Genomic DNA, 19,280 nt, shown 5'->3' on the forward strand with positions numbered 1-19,280 from the left:
ACTCAAGTTCTATTCCTAGCACCCACATAAAGGAGCTTATAATTGCCTTGAACTTCAGCTCCAGGGAACTTCTGGTCTCCATGGGCACCTGCACTCATATGCACATACTCACAGGGACAGGCTCACCTACGCACACATTTAAAAATAAAAACTTTTGAAAAATAGATGCATTGAATTAAGTGACCTTTTAGCTTTGGATGGATGATGGACAGATGATGGGAATGGATGATGAATTCATCTGTAAGGTAGGCAAATGGCAGAGAGGATGGTGACCTTCCTGGAGGGTCTGCCCAGCATAAAGAAACAGAATGGCTTCGAAGATTAATTAAGCACTCAGTCACTGTTAGGATGGAAAAAGTGTAATTTGTGGTTTTGAAAAAGTTTTTAGTGTTAAGTAAATAAAAGATGCCCTCCTCACCTTCCCCCATAATGAAATTTCTTCCTTAAGTCCTGATGACAGAGAGGTTAATGGAAAGCTTGGGGAAAATTGCTAAGTTTGACAATTGAATGATAGCAGGAGAATTAGTATAGTCTAGGAGGATGAAATGGCTGGGGAGGAAAGCAGAGGGATGGGTGCCAGGCCGGCCAGGATGGTGCATACAATCTAATACATAGCTTCATCAGGACTCAGCACAACCATGTAGTTTACTCCTATAAAAATGAGTGTCTGCATTAGGACGAGAAGTCTTTCATGGAACTCTGGTCTTCCTTTGCCGATTTTTTTATAATCTGGTACTCTTATATCCCACAGATTTCCTAAAGACATCTTAATGAGATTTTGTATTTGTTAACTCCTAGATTCAACTACATTGTCACCCAGAATTCTGAGTCCCACACTCTCCCTGCAGTTCTGGAAATGAAATCACCCCATGGAAAGTTTCACACGTGAAATGCAAGGCATTAGACTGGGTGATGACTCCGTGGGTAAATTGTTTCCTTGCAAGCGTGAGGCCCAAACTGTGTATAAAAACAGGGCACAGTGGTGTACACTTGTAATCCCACACTGAGGAGGCAGAAACAGGAGAATCCTGCAGCTAGAAACTGAGGCCATCTTGTGATGACATCAAGTAAGACTACTTGGTGAGTTCCAGGTCAATGAGAAACCCAATTTAAAAAGAAGAAGAAGAAGAAGAAGAAGAAGAAGAAGAAGAAGAAGAAGAAGAAGAAGAAGAAGAAGAAGAAGAAGAAGAAGAAGAAGAAGAAGAAGAAGAAAGAAATTTATTTATTCTAATTTCATTTCTGTTGCTATAATGATATAACTTTGAGGTGAAGAGTTTTATTTGGCTTACAATTCCAGGTTATAGTCCATTATTGGGAGAGGGTGAAGACAGAAACTTGAACAGCTGGCCACTTCAAAGAGAGAAAGAGCAAAGACAAACACACCCATGATGCCTGCTCACTGCTTATATTCAGCTAGCTTTCTTCGTTCTTAATATAGTTCCAAGCACAACCCATGAAATCATACACACATTGGACTGACTCAATCAGTCATCAAGATGATCCCCCACAACATGCCATGGGCCAACCACATTTAGATGACACCTAAATAGAGACTTTCTTCCCAGGTGATTCAAAACTTATCAAGCTGACATTTAACATCAAAAGCAAAATCAGAGATGGCTTAGCAGTAAAGAACACAGGCTCTTCTTCCAGAGGACCCAGATTTGGCTCCCAGCACCCAAGTGGTAGCTCACAACCATCTAATAATTCTAGTCCTAGGAAATCCAATACCCTTTTCTGGCCTCCAAAGGCACCAGATGGTGCACAAACATATATGTAGACAGAATATCCATACACATAAAATAAATAAATAAATCAGATTTTAAAAAATTAACTATCATAATGTCTTTTTAGAAACAACATCTGATGTTGTCTTCTGCCACACACACCCACACATACACACGTACACACATACATATAAATACATACACACATGCACAGAGAGAGAAATACACACTTACACACACACAAACACCCATACTACAAATACACTGATGGAATTAAATGCCGTGGACCACAAACAGAAAAAGAATGTAAAAGTCGGAGTGAGGTCTGTTGGGAAGAAACATTTTAGTGGGAGGAGGGATGGCATAGGAAAGCATGTCATACATGTATGAATTATAGAAGAGAAAAGAACAAAAGAGAGTTTATGTTTGAAAAATTATGAAGAATACACCTCATTCCTGGAACTCACCACAAGGGTAAGGAGAGATGGCTTCTCAGGCTGAAAACCAGTGGGGAACATGTGAAGCACTATTCTGGTTTCTGGAAAGTTCCACTGACTTGAAAGATTCAGACATCCATGTATCTAGATGCTCCTTCATAGAGCCAAATTGCTGCCCTGATATCTACACCTTTTCCTATAACCAGGGAGTACCCTGAATTCCCCCAGTGAGTAGCTGCTGCTGCATTGCAAACATGGCCACTGTGTGATGAACGCTCAAAGCTATAGAACCCAGTGAGCCAAGTTTGGCAGCTCACCTGGTGACTTCCTGGCAACAGTACTCCAGACATAATGGCTCTGTGATTGGTTAATCTGGATTGCCAACTTGATTGGCCTCAGAATTACCTCATAAACAAATCTCTGGGCAGGGCCATGGGGAAATTATCTAGATTAGGTTAATTGTGCTAAAAAGATCCATCCTGGATGCTGGTAGTGCTAACCATGGGCTAGGATCCCTCACTGCATTCATCCTTCTCTGCTTCCCAGCTGTGGATGCAATATAACGAGCTGCCTCATGCTCCTGCTATGATGACATCTCTACCAAGGTGGACTGTGCCCTCAAACTGTGACCAAAATGAACCTTCGTGGAGAAGCTGCTTTTGTCAGTCAGAGCATGGGAAAGGAAGGTGTCCGACGCCAAGCTCCCTTGGAAAGTTCTTCTTCACGTGAACGACATGAAGCCAACTCTGCTCTCAATGTCATTCTCCTTAGAGACACGATCAAAGAGACACTAAGCAACTCCCCCTAGAGTGAGATAGCCACCAAAGGGAGGATATAGGATCTGGGCTGTGGCATCCTTTCTCACCACACTGTTGATCCAGAACGTCCATCCCACCTATGCCCCATCCCAACAGTCCCAGGGCATCCTAGGCCATGCCTCACCTCTATCTATTATACCTTCCGTGAATCCTGTCTCTGCTGGAAAAACTCAACACTGACCATCTATTCAATTTTCACTCAAAAGCAAGGAAGGAGTGATGTTTGTGTTTGTAGGCTTGCTCTGAGCTCTAACAACATTCGAGGTAGCTTCTCACAAGATCTGTAATGGTGGAAAACCAGTGGCTCTAATTAGTTACCATGGAAGGACACAAGGCAAAACTAGCCAAAGGAAAAAGATGCCAGAGGTGCGGTCTTCATGATCCCTCAATCTTCTGGGGCTCTTGTCCTCACGGAGTCACATAGGATGTGCTTACCTCTTCTAGCATCAGATTGTGACAATACACATGAAATCCTGTGAAGTAGAGAAGCCACCAAAGATGCAAAGCCTCAGAGTTTATACTGAGGGCCTCACATCCCTCCCTGTAGCTTACACCATAGTGCTTCCAAAAGGAAAAGAATGCTCAACAGAACCTTATTGCCTTAGAAAACAGGTGAGATAGACTAAGCCAATCTTTGGAGGAAGGTGAGGATCGCCTCAAATCCATGCTCCTAAGTGGTGGTCAGGGAATCTACAAATAGCTCTTTCCAGACAGCAGTCATGCCCACCACATCAATCTTTCTGAACACCTTGCTGCCCACCAGGCACCATTCTAAGAATGTCTTACAAGGGACTAGAGAGCTTGATTAGGGGTTAACAAGCTACTGCTATGGCACAGTCCCTAGGTTAAATTTCCAGTATCCACATCAGGAGTTCACAACCTCCTATAACCCAAGCTCCAGCAGATCTTACCACCATTGGTACCTGCAATCAGTTGCACAAACCCCCATAGACACATACAAGTCTACATAGTTCACATATTTAAAAATAAATGAATTTTTTTTAGTCTTACAAAGATTGATGTTGTAAGCATTTGATATGTTCCAGCTGAAGTGTCAATGCTGGCTATACTGGAGGAAAACTAGACAAAAGCCTGTCCTTCACAGAGGGAAATAACCTAGTGCAGGGAGTAAACATCAAAGAAATGGATAAACATAAAAGAGACAATATCTGAAGCAAACTGAGTGATACAAAGGAGCAGAGATGACAGACATTCTGAGAGACTGTTGTAGAGAAAAGCCTGGGCTCCACTGGTACAGTGGAAAAAGGGGTAAGTCATATGACTTTCAGCAGGAAAAGCTTCCTGGGCAGAAGGAAAAGGAAGTGCTCAGACTCTGGGAAGGAAATGTACTTGGTTTGTAAGGAGACACAGCAAAGGAGCTCAGGAAGGCAGAAGAGCCACAGGTAATGCAATTACAGAGGTAAAAATACATCCAAAGCCCAAAGTCCTGCATATGAGTGTGAGAGGTTGAAAGAGGTAGTCTCATCACATGGTCTAGTTTATGATTCAAAAAGTGAAGAGCATGTTCCCTTCCTACAAAAGACCCTCTATCTAAATGAAGCAAGTTCCGAGTTAGTAAGAATAGGGTGGGTAAGACCTTAGAGGTACGAAACAAGCAAAGCTTAACAGCTAATGCCAGCTTAAATCCCAGAAATTAATATTTTGTGAGATTGTGTTGCCTCAGTTTTATTAATTTATTTTTATATAATTGCCAACTTGACACACCCTAGAGTCCCCTGGGATAGAGTTTCAGTAAGGGTTTGTCCAGATTGGCCTGTAGGCAAATGTCTGCAGGGGGTTGTCTAGATCTCCTTAATAGATGCAGGATGGCCCTAGCCTGAAAGAGGACAAAGCTATTCCCTTGTTTGGGGCTCTGAACTGTAAGAGCAGAGATAGCCAGCTGAGCAACAAGCACCATGTTCATTCCTTTCTCTGTGGTCTTGAGTGTATGTAAACTGATGAGCTGCTTGAAGTCCCTGCTTCTTCCATTTATTTCCCTCCTGTGATGGACTGGAACTTGGGTGCTGAGATAAACCCTTTCTCCCTAACTTGCTGTTTGTCAGTGTGTTGAATCATAGCAACAGAAAGGAAAGCAGGACAGAGGTTAACATCTGTCCCAGTTTTGCCCATGGCTCTGTGGGAAACAGCAGCCTAGATGGGGATGAATACAGACATGAACAGCTGAGCTCTACACACATGAGGAGACATTTGAACTGAGAAAGGAAAAGTGCTCTATCCAATACTGGGAAAATCCAATGACCATGTGCAAAAACACCAACGAACTGTGATCCGGACCTTGTACCATATACAAAAATCCTCAAGAGCATGGTATGCCAAATAGTTGCCAGGAGATTTGCAAAGCTGGCTCCAAGCTTTAAGCATGATACTGTGGTCTCCTAGTCTCCATGTGTCCTTAACATAAGGGCCATGTCTGCAAGAGAGTCCCTCTGAATGGAAACATACTATGATTGTATTTGTATTTTGTGGAAGACAAAAACTACAGAAATGTTGAACTGTTGATTAGCAGAGGTCATAGGACTGGGGAGGACAGGACTCCACAGATGAAGACGCTCCTAAGATCACGAAGTGACTCTCTGGGACCTATCAAGAGGGCAGCTGGAAATGTAACTAGGCAAGAGGTCACAACACATAGGTTTAGTAGGAAGGGGCTAAAATTGCCAAATGAACTACAGCGCTGATAGTCTCATATGAACTCCCCCCTCCCCCATTCACGTTACAAATAAGACTTCCTCTTAGAAACCTTGTAGGGGCATGTGAAATCATGGAAGAGCTTAAGCAGTCTCATAAATTCAAATATATTAGGATAAATTGGTAAGTGTTGCTCAATTCTCTGTTTCCTGCACATGAATTCTAGCCAGGTATGATAAAGCATACTTGTAAACCCAGTACTCAGAAGGCTAAGACAGGAGGATTGCTACCAAGTGCAGGTGAGGTGGGGACAGGCTGGGCCAGACTTCCAAAGCAGATATCAAGACCTAGCAAAACAAAGAAAGAAGTCGTAAGGGTGAGTGGGGTGGAAGAGGGAATGGAGGAAAGAAGGGAGAGAGGCAAAGAGGGAGAGAGGAAATTCTACAACTAGAAATGTGTGTGTGTGTGTGTGTGTGTGTGTGTGTGTGTGTGTGTGTGTCCATCTACATATCTCCTTCTATACATGCACTTGCACGTGTCTCCATATGCATGTCTGTGTGATGTGTGTGTGATTATGGTAGTGAATATGTTCACACAAACTAGAAGAAGCAACAATTCTTAATTAGGAGAACCAGAGCTAATTTTAGTCTGTCACGGGCCACTGTGTGACCTGGAGAAGCCAGTCCCCTTCTCTCAGGTCACACCATTTCCTGGTCCATGGATGAAAAGTTCATTCAAGTTAATTTCTAAGGTGCCATGAAGCTCAACATTTCTATGACTCTAAGACCCATAAAAGACTCATTATTCTCTCTGTACTTTAATAAGCAAATGTGACCACTGCGGGCAGATTAAATAAAAGAGCTAAAGATTGATGGGGTCACCTCATGATTTTCCAATAAAAGCTGAGTCGAGTAGAACAACAGCCGTGATGATGGGACACAGCCAGGCTGTGACAAAGGTGGGTAACAAAGTTGCTGCATGCTTCTTCTGGTTGGGTTTTCAAATAACTCCTCAGCAGAACCAGGAAGATGCTGGCCTGCATCCTCTTTCCTGGATAAACTGTCCTGCAACTAAGCAGGGCTGATATTGGTCAAGAAGGAAATTTGAACTCAACCATTCATTTATTTTATGCAAATTTATGGAGCACAAGGTGTGTGGTGGACCTGAGCTAAGAATAGTAAGGGAAAGAAAGCTTCACCCTTATCCTCACAGCTCATTACTAGTCATGAAGGAAGCACATAAACCACTTCTAAAGACAATGAACACTCAAAACCTAGGGATTCATGGGTACCCAAGTGAGAGAAGATGGATTCTCAAATGGAAGATCTTCATAAGCTCTTAAGAGATGAGTGCCAGGTCCCTCAGAAGGGAGCTAGAGAGAAGGCTGGTAAACAGTGTGGAGTGCAGCAAGAAAGATGTCTCACTGAGTCATGATTAAGCAAGATAAGCAATTTAGTTTGTTTTGGAACAAATGATTATTAAGAAATACTGGGTTGGTGAGATGGCTCAGTCTGTAAAATGCTTAACTTGCCAGCAACAGAATCTGTATTCCAACCCCAGAACCCATGTAAAAAGATATGAACATAGTGGTGCATGCTTGTAACCCCACTGTTGAGCAAGTGAAGGATGGCAGATCCCTGGGGCTCCCTGGCCAGCCAGGGTACACAAATTGGAGAGACCCAGGCCAATGAGAGACCCTGTCTCAAAACATAAGATAGAGAGAGATGGATAAAGATACCCAAGTGAGCCTTTGGCCTCTCCACACAGTTGTATGCACACCATGCACGTATGCACACACACACACACACACACACACACACACACACACACATACACAAAGAATGTCCCACAAATGAAACTGGTATCGCAAGGCCCACCTTCATATGGTTTGAGAAACATGATGCTCTAGCGACAGTAGAGATCTCAGCTGTGTGTGCACAGAATGGACTGAATTCTCCCCCTGCACCCAGCAATCATTTCATTCTTACAGCAAATGTAAAAGTACACACAGTCTACTCAGGACCAAACACACAGAGCTCATCAAGACAGCAGCCTACCCTGGGAAACTTTAAAAGTGAATCAGAAAAAGCAATGCTCATTAATGGAGCATCCCCCCGAGATGGTTTGGGATGCACTTCTAAGCACTTTGCAGATTCAGGAAGATCTTACAGCTCAGAGCAGAACACCCCAATGCTGTGTGGTGTTAGAAGCAAAACCAAAGCAAAAGCCCATCTGGGGGCTCAGAGAAAGACCACACATCTTGACTTTTATTCATTTTTAAAATAACACAGACGTACATGTGCGCACACACACACACACACACACACACACATCAAATGCACATACATATGTGCATGCACACATACTCACTCACTTTTTCTGGGGTTGTAACCTACAGAGTTGGATTTATTTATGTAATTTTGATTTTGTTTTGGGTTTAGATTAAGTTCTTTATTTTGTTTGTTTTAGTTTTTTAATTTATCATTTGATTTTAAGTGTGTGAATATTTTGCCTACAAATCTGTGTGTGTACCAAGTGTGTACTTGGTACCAACAGAGGTCAGGAAAGGGACTGGATCCTCTAGGATTGGAGTTTGGATGGTCATGAGCTACTGTGTGGGTGATGGGCCGTGAACCTCAGTCCTCTGCAGAAACAGCTGCTGAGTCATTTCTCCAGTGCCTTGTTTTTCTCTTTGTTTTGTTTGCAGGCAGGATCTCACAGTGCCATCCTGGCTGGCTGGAAATTCACTAGGTAGATCATACTGGCCTTGAACGTGCAAAAATCTGCCTGCCTCAGCCTACTGAATGCTGGAATTAAAGATGTGCACTATATCGGGCTTTCTTTATGTAATTCACATGCATAATGCTTTCACTTAAGACTTGGAGTATCTAAAAATGGACATGAAACAAGCAGTCAATTTTTAGTAAATCCCAGAGAGTTTTGACATTTTAAACACAGACAATCAGCATACACATAAAGTTGAGCTGCAGAGGTGGTTCCATCAGTAAAGCATGTCATGCAAGCATGAAGACCTGAGTTCAGATCCCTAGCATCCACTTAAAAGCCAGGTATGACAGCGTACACATGTTAACACAGATCTGGAAAGCCAACATAAACAGACGCCTACACTTGCTGACCAGGCAGACTGGCAAATAGCTGAGTGTCATACTCAATGAGAAACACTATTTCAAAAAGTAAGTGAGGAAGACACCTAGTATCAACCACCTGCTTCTACATATATATGTACACTCACGCGTGTTGTACCTACATGCACACATGTATACACAAATAGAGACACATAAACACACCCTAGGCACACAAAATAACCATAAATAAATTTACAAAACACAAGGAGTCAGGTTGGCCAAGCTTTTGCTAAATGCTGTGAGGATGATTTCTGTCTGGGATGTTGGATGAGTGCTGTCTTTTATACTAGAGGTTTTCGTGTCCTATAAATGGACTGAGTCAGCTGGAAATGCTTAAAATTGAGCCCATCATCCAGATGTTCAAGCATCGTGCTGTCAAAGAAGCAGATCTGCCGGCTCCCTCATATGCGAAAGCCAAGTTTATATTTGGTTCTAGACAGAAGCAAATGTGTTTATGCTAGTGGTTACACTTTAAAATTAATTTTCCCCTCTAATTTTTCCAACTCGAGTTTCACATTTAAGAATTTATTCATCCCCTGATCTCCATAAATCAGATCCACGAAGCAATAAACAAAGTTCAGATGATGAAGCGCTGGCGCTTTAATTAAAACCACCTTTCCCGGCGCACGGCAAGTTCACCCTTGTGGAACCAGCGCTTTTCTAAATGAACTTTCCCAATTTAGGAAAGGACCCTTCTGGGGCACAAGAGCATGGCTGGCTCTTTGTAATGTCTTAATTTTTTTAGGGAGTCAAGGTATTATTGAGGGACGACCATATATCAAACATTTTATTGATTTCCTTTTTCCCATCAACCCCCTCCTGTGCCATAAGACATTTAAAATATCAACAAGTATATGCAATTGTCGTCAACACTTTGAAATGATGAGAGCCATCAAATACAAAGCAGAGGTGTCATTAACCTTTATCTTGTGCACTAGTGTGAACAGTCTGTCAAACTGGCGCCCCACTGCCAACCCGGACTCCCCATCCCACCTCCACTCCCCTCCCCTGCTGCCCAACATAACTTTATGGAATAACACCTGATAGACAGTGTCAATCTCATGACTATCTCCCAACAGTAGCATTGTATAAATGGGTTCTGTGGGACTGGAGAGGTGGCTTAGTGGTTAAGAGCACTCACCTCGATCTGAGCTTGGTTTCCAGCACCCTCGTTGGGTAGCCTACCACTGCCCTTGTTCACCTCTCCTGGACTTCTCAGACATTACACTCATGTTCACAGACCCACAGAGGCATACACATAAAAATAAAATACAGTTTTAAAGAGATTCTGCTCTTTTCCTGTCTAAGCCTAGCTGTACTAGGTTAAACTTCTATTTTCTTTCCATAAAAGGCTGTAGCAAATACATGTACAACACCATCTTCAAAATAACTTACAAGATGGGGATGAGGTTCTGAGTATGAAAACATTATCCTTGTAGAGGTAATGGTGCGCGCGCGCGCATGTGTGTGTGTGTGTGTGTGTGTGTGTGTGTGTGTGTGTGTGTACCCACGCACAGGAGTATATGTGTTCACATGTGGGAAGGGTGCCCTGCATTTGTGCAGTCATGTCTGTGGAGGCCAAAGGCCAACCTCAAAGTATCCTTCCACAGTTAATCTCTACCTTGTGTTTTGAGGCAGGATCTCTCCCCTTTCTTTCTAGTGTTCCAGTTCTGCAGGCTTGCTCATCAGTGAGCCCCAGGGACCCAACTGCCTCCACCTCCCTAGCACCAGGACCACAGACATGAACTCATGCCCACAGGTCTGCATGAAAAGTTCTTTGTTCACAGCCATCCCTCAGCCCCCAGAGGAAATTTAGGATAGGAAGTGGTAGATGGGCGCATCAGCACACCAAATTAAGTGTGGTGTCTAATTAACCAGAAAACATGCAAACAAACAGATCCTGAATGTGGTGCTGCATCTGCCCGATAAAAAGAAGTGGCCTCCTCCTCTGGGAATGAGATGAATGACAACGAAAACAAAACCAAAGTGTTTGTCCTTTCCTCTGCTTGAAGTATCAGCTTCAAGTATAAGGTCAAAGGGGAATGAAACCAATTTTTCTTGAAGTCATTTGAAAAGCAGTATTTCATAAACTAATTTCTATGAAATATTAATTTCAGGAGTTGTTGAACGGTTTCGAAAATCCCCAATAAAATAGAGTTGAGACGTGCTTTGCACTACAGGTGCCTCTTGGGGCTTCAGCCAAACTCATCATCAGCAAGGGAGACTGTGGAGCCCTAGCACAAGAGAAGGGGAAGCATTCACCAGTTTAAATAGTTATGGCTTCTTGCCCCGAGCAATAGGCAGTAAGTTTCCATTTATTTGTGACTTGCTGCCCCCAACCATTAATTTTCTAGTGCTCTGAAATGTAATTTCTCCACATGCATTTTGTTGCCCTGTTCCTGTTATCCCCAAAGACCAGAGGGAGTTGGGGAGCCCACTCTTACCCCAGCCAATCAGCAGTTACAGAGACAGAGCCCCAACACCTGTTATAGAGGGAGCACAGAGACACCTTGAGTCCAATAGAGAAAGGGGATAAAGATGAATGACTGGGTAGGACACCCCAAGCTTCAATGCACACCCAAGCCATTTAGAGTCCAAGGTCTCTTCAGCTAGGGTAGGGCTTCCACACCCTAGAAATCTGTAATTCGTGCCAATAAACTTCACCTTTAGATGTGGCTGATTTTTCTCATGCCATTTAGTTCTTTAACTGACAGAGGAAAGACTCCACCTGCTAGCTCATATGAAAGACTTAGTGGCAATTTCAGAGCCTGTGAATTTTGCATAAGGTATTGTGACTTATTCACCAGGAACTGTGCCTGTTTCTTGGGATGGATAGTTAGAGCTATGGGAAGGTATTCTCTATCCAAATTCCCTGAACATTCACAGGATGATCTGGGCTGCACACTGTGTAACAAATTGGTCCTTGTATAAGCAGGTCAGGAAAGACCCAAAACAGCCAAGAAGGTGTGCATGTGCTTCTGTAGGTAAAATGACCTGTGCTTTGGTTTTATGTAAGACTTTATTATTGATGTGTGTGTGTGATGTGTTTGTGTATGTGTGTGTGTAGTGTGTGTATGTATGTATGTGATGTGTTTGTGTATGTGTGTGTGATGTATTTGTGTATGTGTGTGTGATGTGTGTGCATGTGTGTGTATGTGTGGTGTGCATGTATGTATGTGTGTGTGGCATGTGTGCAAGCACAGGAATAGAGTCAAAACATCAATGTCAGGTGTCTTCCTCAGTTTCTCTCCATGTTGTTGTTGTTGTTATAGAGTCTCTCAATGAACCTGGAGCTCACAAAGTAAGCGAAGCTGGTTGTTGACCAGTGAGCTCCAGGGATCCTCCTGTCTCTGCCTCCCCAACTCTCTGACCACAAACACACATCCGATGCCTAGTTTCAGTTCATGGGTTCTGAGGGTCAAATTCAAGTCCCATGTCCGCATGACAAGCACTTTACTGACGGAGCTGTCTCTCTAGCCCAGGTTTTTACAAAGCTGCTTTGAAAGGGATCCCTTTTCCAAACTCCAGGCTTCTACTTTTGCAAGCACATCCCCAGCTCTTACTCTCGCATCCCTGCATTACCATTCTTCTTCCCATGATCCTCAGAAGGGGGAAGTTGCCAGCCTGGAGACACTGACAGTGTAAACCCTTCTGGAGCAAAATAGGAGAGAACCCTCACAGGAAGCCATCGATTTCACCTTGAGAAGTGTAAAGTTCAGTGGAAGGAGACCAGAGTAACTGTTGTTGACCCCCGACAGACATTGAAACTGCTTGAAGTCCTTTTCTGGTGTGATGAGAAGAATTTCCTACAGTGTCTATGTTTTTCAACCTGAATATCATTCTTAAGATCAAGGAAGAGAAAGTATGCCTTTGGGGAAAAAATTTATGAATTTCCCCAAGCTAAAAACAGTGTGGTTATTACCCTGCCAAAAAATCTAATTTGATCAAGGAGCCACACAGATTGTCTGTGACCTTAACAAAATGATAGCAAAATGGGAATACTGTGACCTCAGAGACGGGAATCTCCTGCTCTCACTGTAACACTGCCTCTGAATACTATGTCTCCTGGAGGCCACAGGAGCTCCTGGCACCTTCATTCCCTCGGCTGTGAGAACAGAAGGTGTCAATTAATGTGGAGGAATACACATTTGTTTGGTAGTTTTCTTAGCCATCTTACATACCATCAGATTTCTGGGTGAGTTTATACCCTCTCCAGAAAACATGGGAATGGGGATGTATGGTGTTGTAGAGCAGTTCCCTTGGACTTAAAGCATTCCTTCCTGGAGGGAGGAGGCCTCAGCCTATTAAAAACTGGGTAGTCAACAAAAATTCCAAGTCTCAGGACCTCCTGAAACTTACAAGACTCACAAGACCCCTAAAGTTAATAGAAGTAGCAACAATTGCTTAGAAGTGGGAACTGCTCAACCCACCAGTACAGCTATCTGCAAGTCACTCAGGGAAGCCCTGGGATGCAGCTTTTCGGGTCTTCACTCATGCTAGGGTGGGCTTTCAGTGATGTAGTTGCTGTTGAGTCATCCATGCTCCTGTAAGCCATCCCCTCTCCCCCACTCCTATAAGACATACCAATAAACTGTGGTTTATCAGGTGGACTTTGGTCTATCCTGGGTAAGTAGGCTCCCCAGGGACAGTTCCACAACAGTCCAAGCTTGTAAAGATTATAAGAGAAGTTAATCCTCACTTGGATACACACTGAATAAAATTTGCTTGTTTATAAATCTATATACACAACCTATTCTTAAGACTATAATTGCAGAATTATTTTTACTGCATATAATTCTGTTGTTGCAGACTTCTTTGCTCTAGTGAATAGAGAAATAAAGTTGTTCCCCAGAAATTAAATTAAATGCTTAGATGGTTCTTTACAATTAAATAAAGGTAAAGAATTAAAACTGTTGGGTTGGATATGTGTATGGTGCCTGTATAATGTCTGGTATAGAATTAGGAGAATACTGTGCTCACATGCCTTCACACAAGTCTTTAATTTCTTTTTATGTTAAAGTAATTGACTTAAAACAGTTGAAAGAATAGTACCAAGCATTTTATGTACCCTTTGTAGGGCTTTCTCCAATTTTAACAGGATACGTTATCAAAATCAGGGCATTGGTACTGTGCAATATTACTCTAGGTGTGCTTCTAGTTCAATTTGTAAATAATTAGTGATAGGGTATGGATGTGATACGTGGAAGGATGTACAGTTTGGGAGAGTTGAGATTTTGTTGTGGACAGGGAGACCTATCAAAGAACAAAATCTTCTTTTTAGCAAAGTAGGATGACACACAGGGCTTTGTCCAGGAAGCCAATAAGGGGCTGGGATTGGAGGCTGCAGCAGGTGCTCTTGAAAGTCTGATTATCAGGACACAAAGACCTCTGCCACTTTTACTGAAAACCAACAAAATACAGCCATGTAATCAAAAGAATATCTACATAGCAAAAATGTGAGAAAAGTTTAGAGTAAATTATAGGTAGCTTTGATGTTGGAAAGGAACATGGCATGCATTTATTTAGAATAACTGGGACAAATTTAAAGTAATCTAGCTGTTTATGACATATAGAAGGGAACCCCCAGCAAATAGGCTCATAGAGATTATATGCTGGAAATAAAATTATGGCTCACTCAAAGTTGATACTGCCTAGGCTGTAACAAAGGGAAATGAGGAAGGAGAGGCTAAAAGGTCATGGGTTAAATAAGAAGCCAAATATTATTATTATAGAAGATACAGATAAAGATACATAAGAATTGTTTTAATTTTAAAATCTCATGTTCACATTGTCTTCATGTGTTGTGACTTCGCTCATTGCTGTGACAAGACACGTGGCAAGAAGAATTAATGGGAGAGAAGGTTCCATTCTGGCTCACAGTCTGAGGGCACAGTCCACCACAGTGGGGAAGGCAGGGCGGCAGGAGTGGGAGGCAGCTGCTCACATGGCATCTGCAGTCAGGAAACAGAAAGATGAACGGTGGGCATGGCTCACTCTCTCCTTTTATTCAGTCCTGGTCTCCTGTCCATGGAATGGTGACACCCACATTCATGATGAGGCTTCCCACTCCAGTTAAATCTTTCTAGAAATACCCTCACATATATCTCCTAGGAAGCTATAAATTGCATGAAGTTGACAATCAAAACTAACCACCACACTTGTGTACAGGGACACATGCTCAGCCTGGAAGGAGGGGACAGGACCTGCCTGTACTGAATCCACCAGGTTTAAATGAATCCCCAGGGGTGTCTTGGTCCTGGAGGACATGGGAATGGAGGGGAGGGGCTGGGGGGAAGGTGGGGGTGGGGCGGGAGGGGGGAGGACAGGGGAACGTATGGCTGATGTATAAAATTAAAGCACATAATAAAAAAAAAGAAAAAGAAAACACACTTAACAAATCAAGAGGATCAAGCCAATAAGCAGCATTTCTCCATAGTCTCTACTTCAGTTCCTGCCATGAGTTTCTGCCCTGACTTCTCTCAGGGAAGGAGTGTGAGCTGAAAGCTATAAGCTGAAACACATCTGTCCCACGTTGAAAAAAAAATCAATGGACAATAATATAAAAATTGGGTATCTTCTTCTACATAGTGTAAAATTCTATATGTTTTAAGTTAATGTGCATTGTGTTTAGCATAAATTTATATATGCCTATCATTTATTTTCATCTGTGTCTCCTTTCTTGAATTGCAGGGCTGGCTTCAGTTGCACGTGATAAGAGGGGGCATGCTGACTCTAATATCATAATGTTTACAGAGTGTGGATGAGAGGGGAGAGGAAACTGGGTGTGATCTCCCAGAACTCCCCTGAAGGTATGTGATTTTAACATGAGACAGGAAATTGTAAGGCTATCCCCCTTTCAATTGATGGTAAACTAGATAGATTCATTCCCTAGAACTCACAAGGGTCATCTTGGTTAATAAAAATACATTTAAAGAAAAATAAAAGGATTAGTTTAGGGGAGCTGGGATTTGAGAATAGGCAGGGAGAGCTATTAAGGAACAAAAGCTTCCCCTCTTATGGGGGGAGGCTTATCTATGAAGCTGACAGGGGCTGGGATTGGGGAATAGACAGGCATCCCAGGCAGTCTGATTATCCTGACATAAAGAATTCTCCTGCCTTTACTGAAAACACTGCTGTTATTTTCACAGTTAAATTTTGCTGATGTTGCTTTTGAAATGTTATTCATCTGAGCCATGCTATAAAACTGATGATCCACAAACGGAGTGGGGGTAGGTTTTTGTTTAAGAACACTGGGTAATGTTACCAAGTGTGGGGGTAACTGCACACTGGTGGCCTCGGCACTAAGAAGACTGGGTCAGAAGAAAGACTGTAAGTCAAGGCCTGCATGGGCACACACGAGGTCCACCTTGAAGAGGAGGAGGCAGGGTTATGAGTAGCATTGTGTCCCCTATGATGGTGAGTTGTGTAGATTGACATAATCTGGGATAGTCCTCACTGAGGGGTTGTCTGGATTAGGTTGGCCTATGAGCATGTCTATGGGAGATTACCTTCATTAGTGGGAATACCTGCTTGCTGTGTGTGGCACCATTTCCCGGGCAGGGGATCATGGATTGTGTAAAACAGAGAAAGCAATTTTAGGGGGATTGTGTGGAGAAGAGTTAAAGGGGGGAAAAGAAAGGGTGGAAACGATGTAAATACAGAGTACTCGCATTGGAAAACTCAGAAAACTTTTTAAAAACCATTTTTAAATGGAAAGGGCAAACTGAGAACTCATAAGCGTGTGTGCATTGTCCTCTGCTCTTGACTGTGGATGTGATGTGACCAGCTGCTTCGAGTTGCTGCCACCTTGACCTCCTCCAACGATGGACTGTGTGTGACCTGGAATTCTGAGCCAGATAAACCCTTTTACCCTTTTATTGTTTTATCATGACAATAGGAAAATAACAGAGACATCTCCCTAAAATCTTATGTGTCCTTATATAAATTTGAGATTCATACTACAGCACCCATTTTGCTGCCCTCTCTATATTGTGAGAGAAACAAAGGAAAACTTACAAATGAAGGTTTAGAATATTGATACTTTTTTAAAAAAATACACAGGATATTTTAGCTCTGAGAATTAAATCCTATCTCCATCATAAGCTATCAAATAAAAAAGCCCAGTGTCAAATATGGGGTACCTCTTTTTGACCTATTGGTCAGTGTAGTCCGATAGACTCCCCAAAATATTATTGATTCATTTCCATCACTCTTATTTGCCCTCCAGAACTCTATGGTTAGATCCTATTGCTAAAGACCCCAAACCCTTGAGTCATACGACGCAGAGAGATGAAGCTGGGACCAGCCTGGAAGCACCTTCCCTACTGGATAGCTCTCACAGTGTTAGAAATTTTGATGCATGTTAGTCTTACCCAGCTGTGAACCTGTTGAGATAAAACAACAACCACCCTGGCAAGATCTGCCCACTGGTACAATAGTGGCATTGATGTTATGGAAGTAACAATCACTTTCTGGTTGAACATAGGCCTGCTCCATAAGATGCAATTCATATCTGGCACCATTAATTAGACCAGAAACATGTTGCTGCCTAAGTCATAAGGATATCCTAATAATAATATCCTCCTAAATGGCAATAGAAATATACTACTCCCCTAAGTTCTTATCTTTATGTTCATGGAATAGAGCACCTTTCAAGCCACATCAGAGGTTATTTTTTCAGTAAATGACAATTAGTACAGAGATTCACAACCAAGTCAATGTTCAGAGAATAAAAGAATGTGAGTGTTCATCTCTAAATAGGACATCTATATCACATGCCAACACCTCAAGATTCCAGGATCTTTGTAGAAAAGGTGGCAAGATCGTAAGAGTCAGAGGTAATAGACATCTGCAGCAAAAGAATATTTTCCAGGCAGGATGGGAACATGGTACACAGGAGCTCACAGTAGCTGCAACTACACATTAAAGACCTCAAAATCAAGCCAGCAAAAATCCCAGCGTTGGATAGGGGAGGGGCTCATAAAAGCTCATCCCTTGCTGAGCAGCTACTGGCAATTGGTGGCTACTAGGAGAGAAAGTCCATTATCTTCAGGAATGTGATCCAAGAAGTTACCCATGTTGTAGTCAATGGTCCTACACCTAAGCATACACAGGCAGCCCTAAGTGGGTTCAGTATACTTAAAAATAAAGCACACAAAGTTGGAAGGAAAACAGGATTGGGCACATGGGTAGAATGGGATGGGAGAAAATGAGAAGTGGATTTAAGCAAAAGGCATTATATGCATGTGTGAGGTTTTCAAATAATAAAAAAAAAATTAAAGATTGTTTTGCTGGATATAAAAATGTAAATATCTATGCAGACTAACCCTGAAGATATGCAAAATCTTCATTTATTCGATGAATGTATGCATACTTACACTGGTCAGTTTTTCCTTAGTGATTGATTTAACATTGTCATTTTTCTGTAAAGAAATGATCCTACATAAGTCACAGATCAAGAAGGGAGACAAAAATATTAAGAAAGTGATCTCCAGAGTAACTGTCTGAATTATCAACACAGTTAAAGAGTAAGAAAGGAAGAACAAAGGAAAGAAGTGGGAAAGGAGGAGGGGCTGGCAGGGGGAGAAGGAAAGATCTGCGAATACAGCCGGCATGCCCAGCGTCCACTGTCCTGTGACTTCCTACCTCGTTTTCTGTGTCCGGCCACCATGGCTCACTTTCGTCCCTTCCTTAGCTGGACTTGAGCCTGGAGAAGCTAGAAGGTGATTCAGGGACGAGGCATTGGCATCCGGCCTGTTTTTCTCAGGGATAATGCACAACCCATACATCTCCTGTGGTCAGAGAGACTGTAAAACCGGAAGCCAGGAGGTGGAGAGATGGCTCAGCTGGTAAAGTATCTGCTGCAGCAGTAATGAGAACGTAAGTCTGGACCCCAGCAAACATGTGAAGGTCAGGTGAGGAGGGAGGCATCTGGAGCCCTAGCACTGAGCATGAAAACAGACTCCCGAGAATTCGTTGGTCAGCCAGCCTAATTGAATAGAAGAGCTTCCAGTTTGCTGAGACAGCTTGGTGGTTAAAGGCACTTGCTGCCCTTGCAGCAGACCTGGGTTCTATTCCTAGCACTCACATCAAGGGGCTCATGACTAGTAACTCCATGTCCAGGGGATCTGAGGCCCTCTGTGTCCTCTTTAGATATCTGCATGCATGTAGAGCACATACAGGCAAGCAGGCATAGACACATACACATCTAAAGATAGCCCTTTTCAAAAGAATAAGATGGAAAGCAATTAAGAAAGACATCCTACATGATCCTACATGCACCTGCTCTCTGAATATCTACATTCAGCATACCACAGACATAAACAAGCACACACACACACACACACACACACACACACACACACACACACACACCACTCAGAGTGTCATCTCTATTTCTATGTGTTGCTAGAAGTATCCTGAAGCTCCTGAGAATGAAGGGTCCCATGTGGAACACACATTCTACCTCAGTTCTGAAGAGGAGACACCTTCCGCTGTCTTCAA

Source organism: Onychomys torridus, chromosome 11 (assembly GCF_903995425.1).
Source record: "Onychomys torridus chromosome 11, mOncTor1.1, whole genome shotgun sequence".
Lineage (NCBI taxonomy): Eukaryota > Metazoa > Chordata > Mammalia > Rodentia > Cricetidae > Onychomys > Onychomys torridus.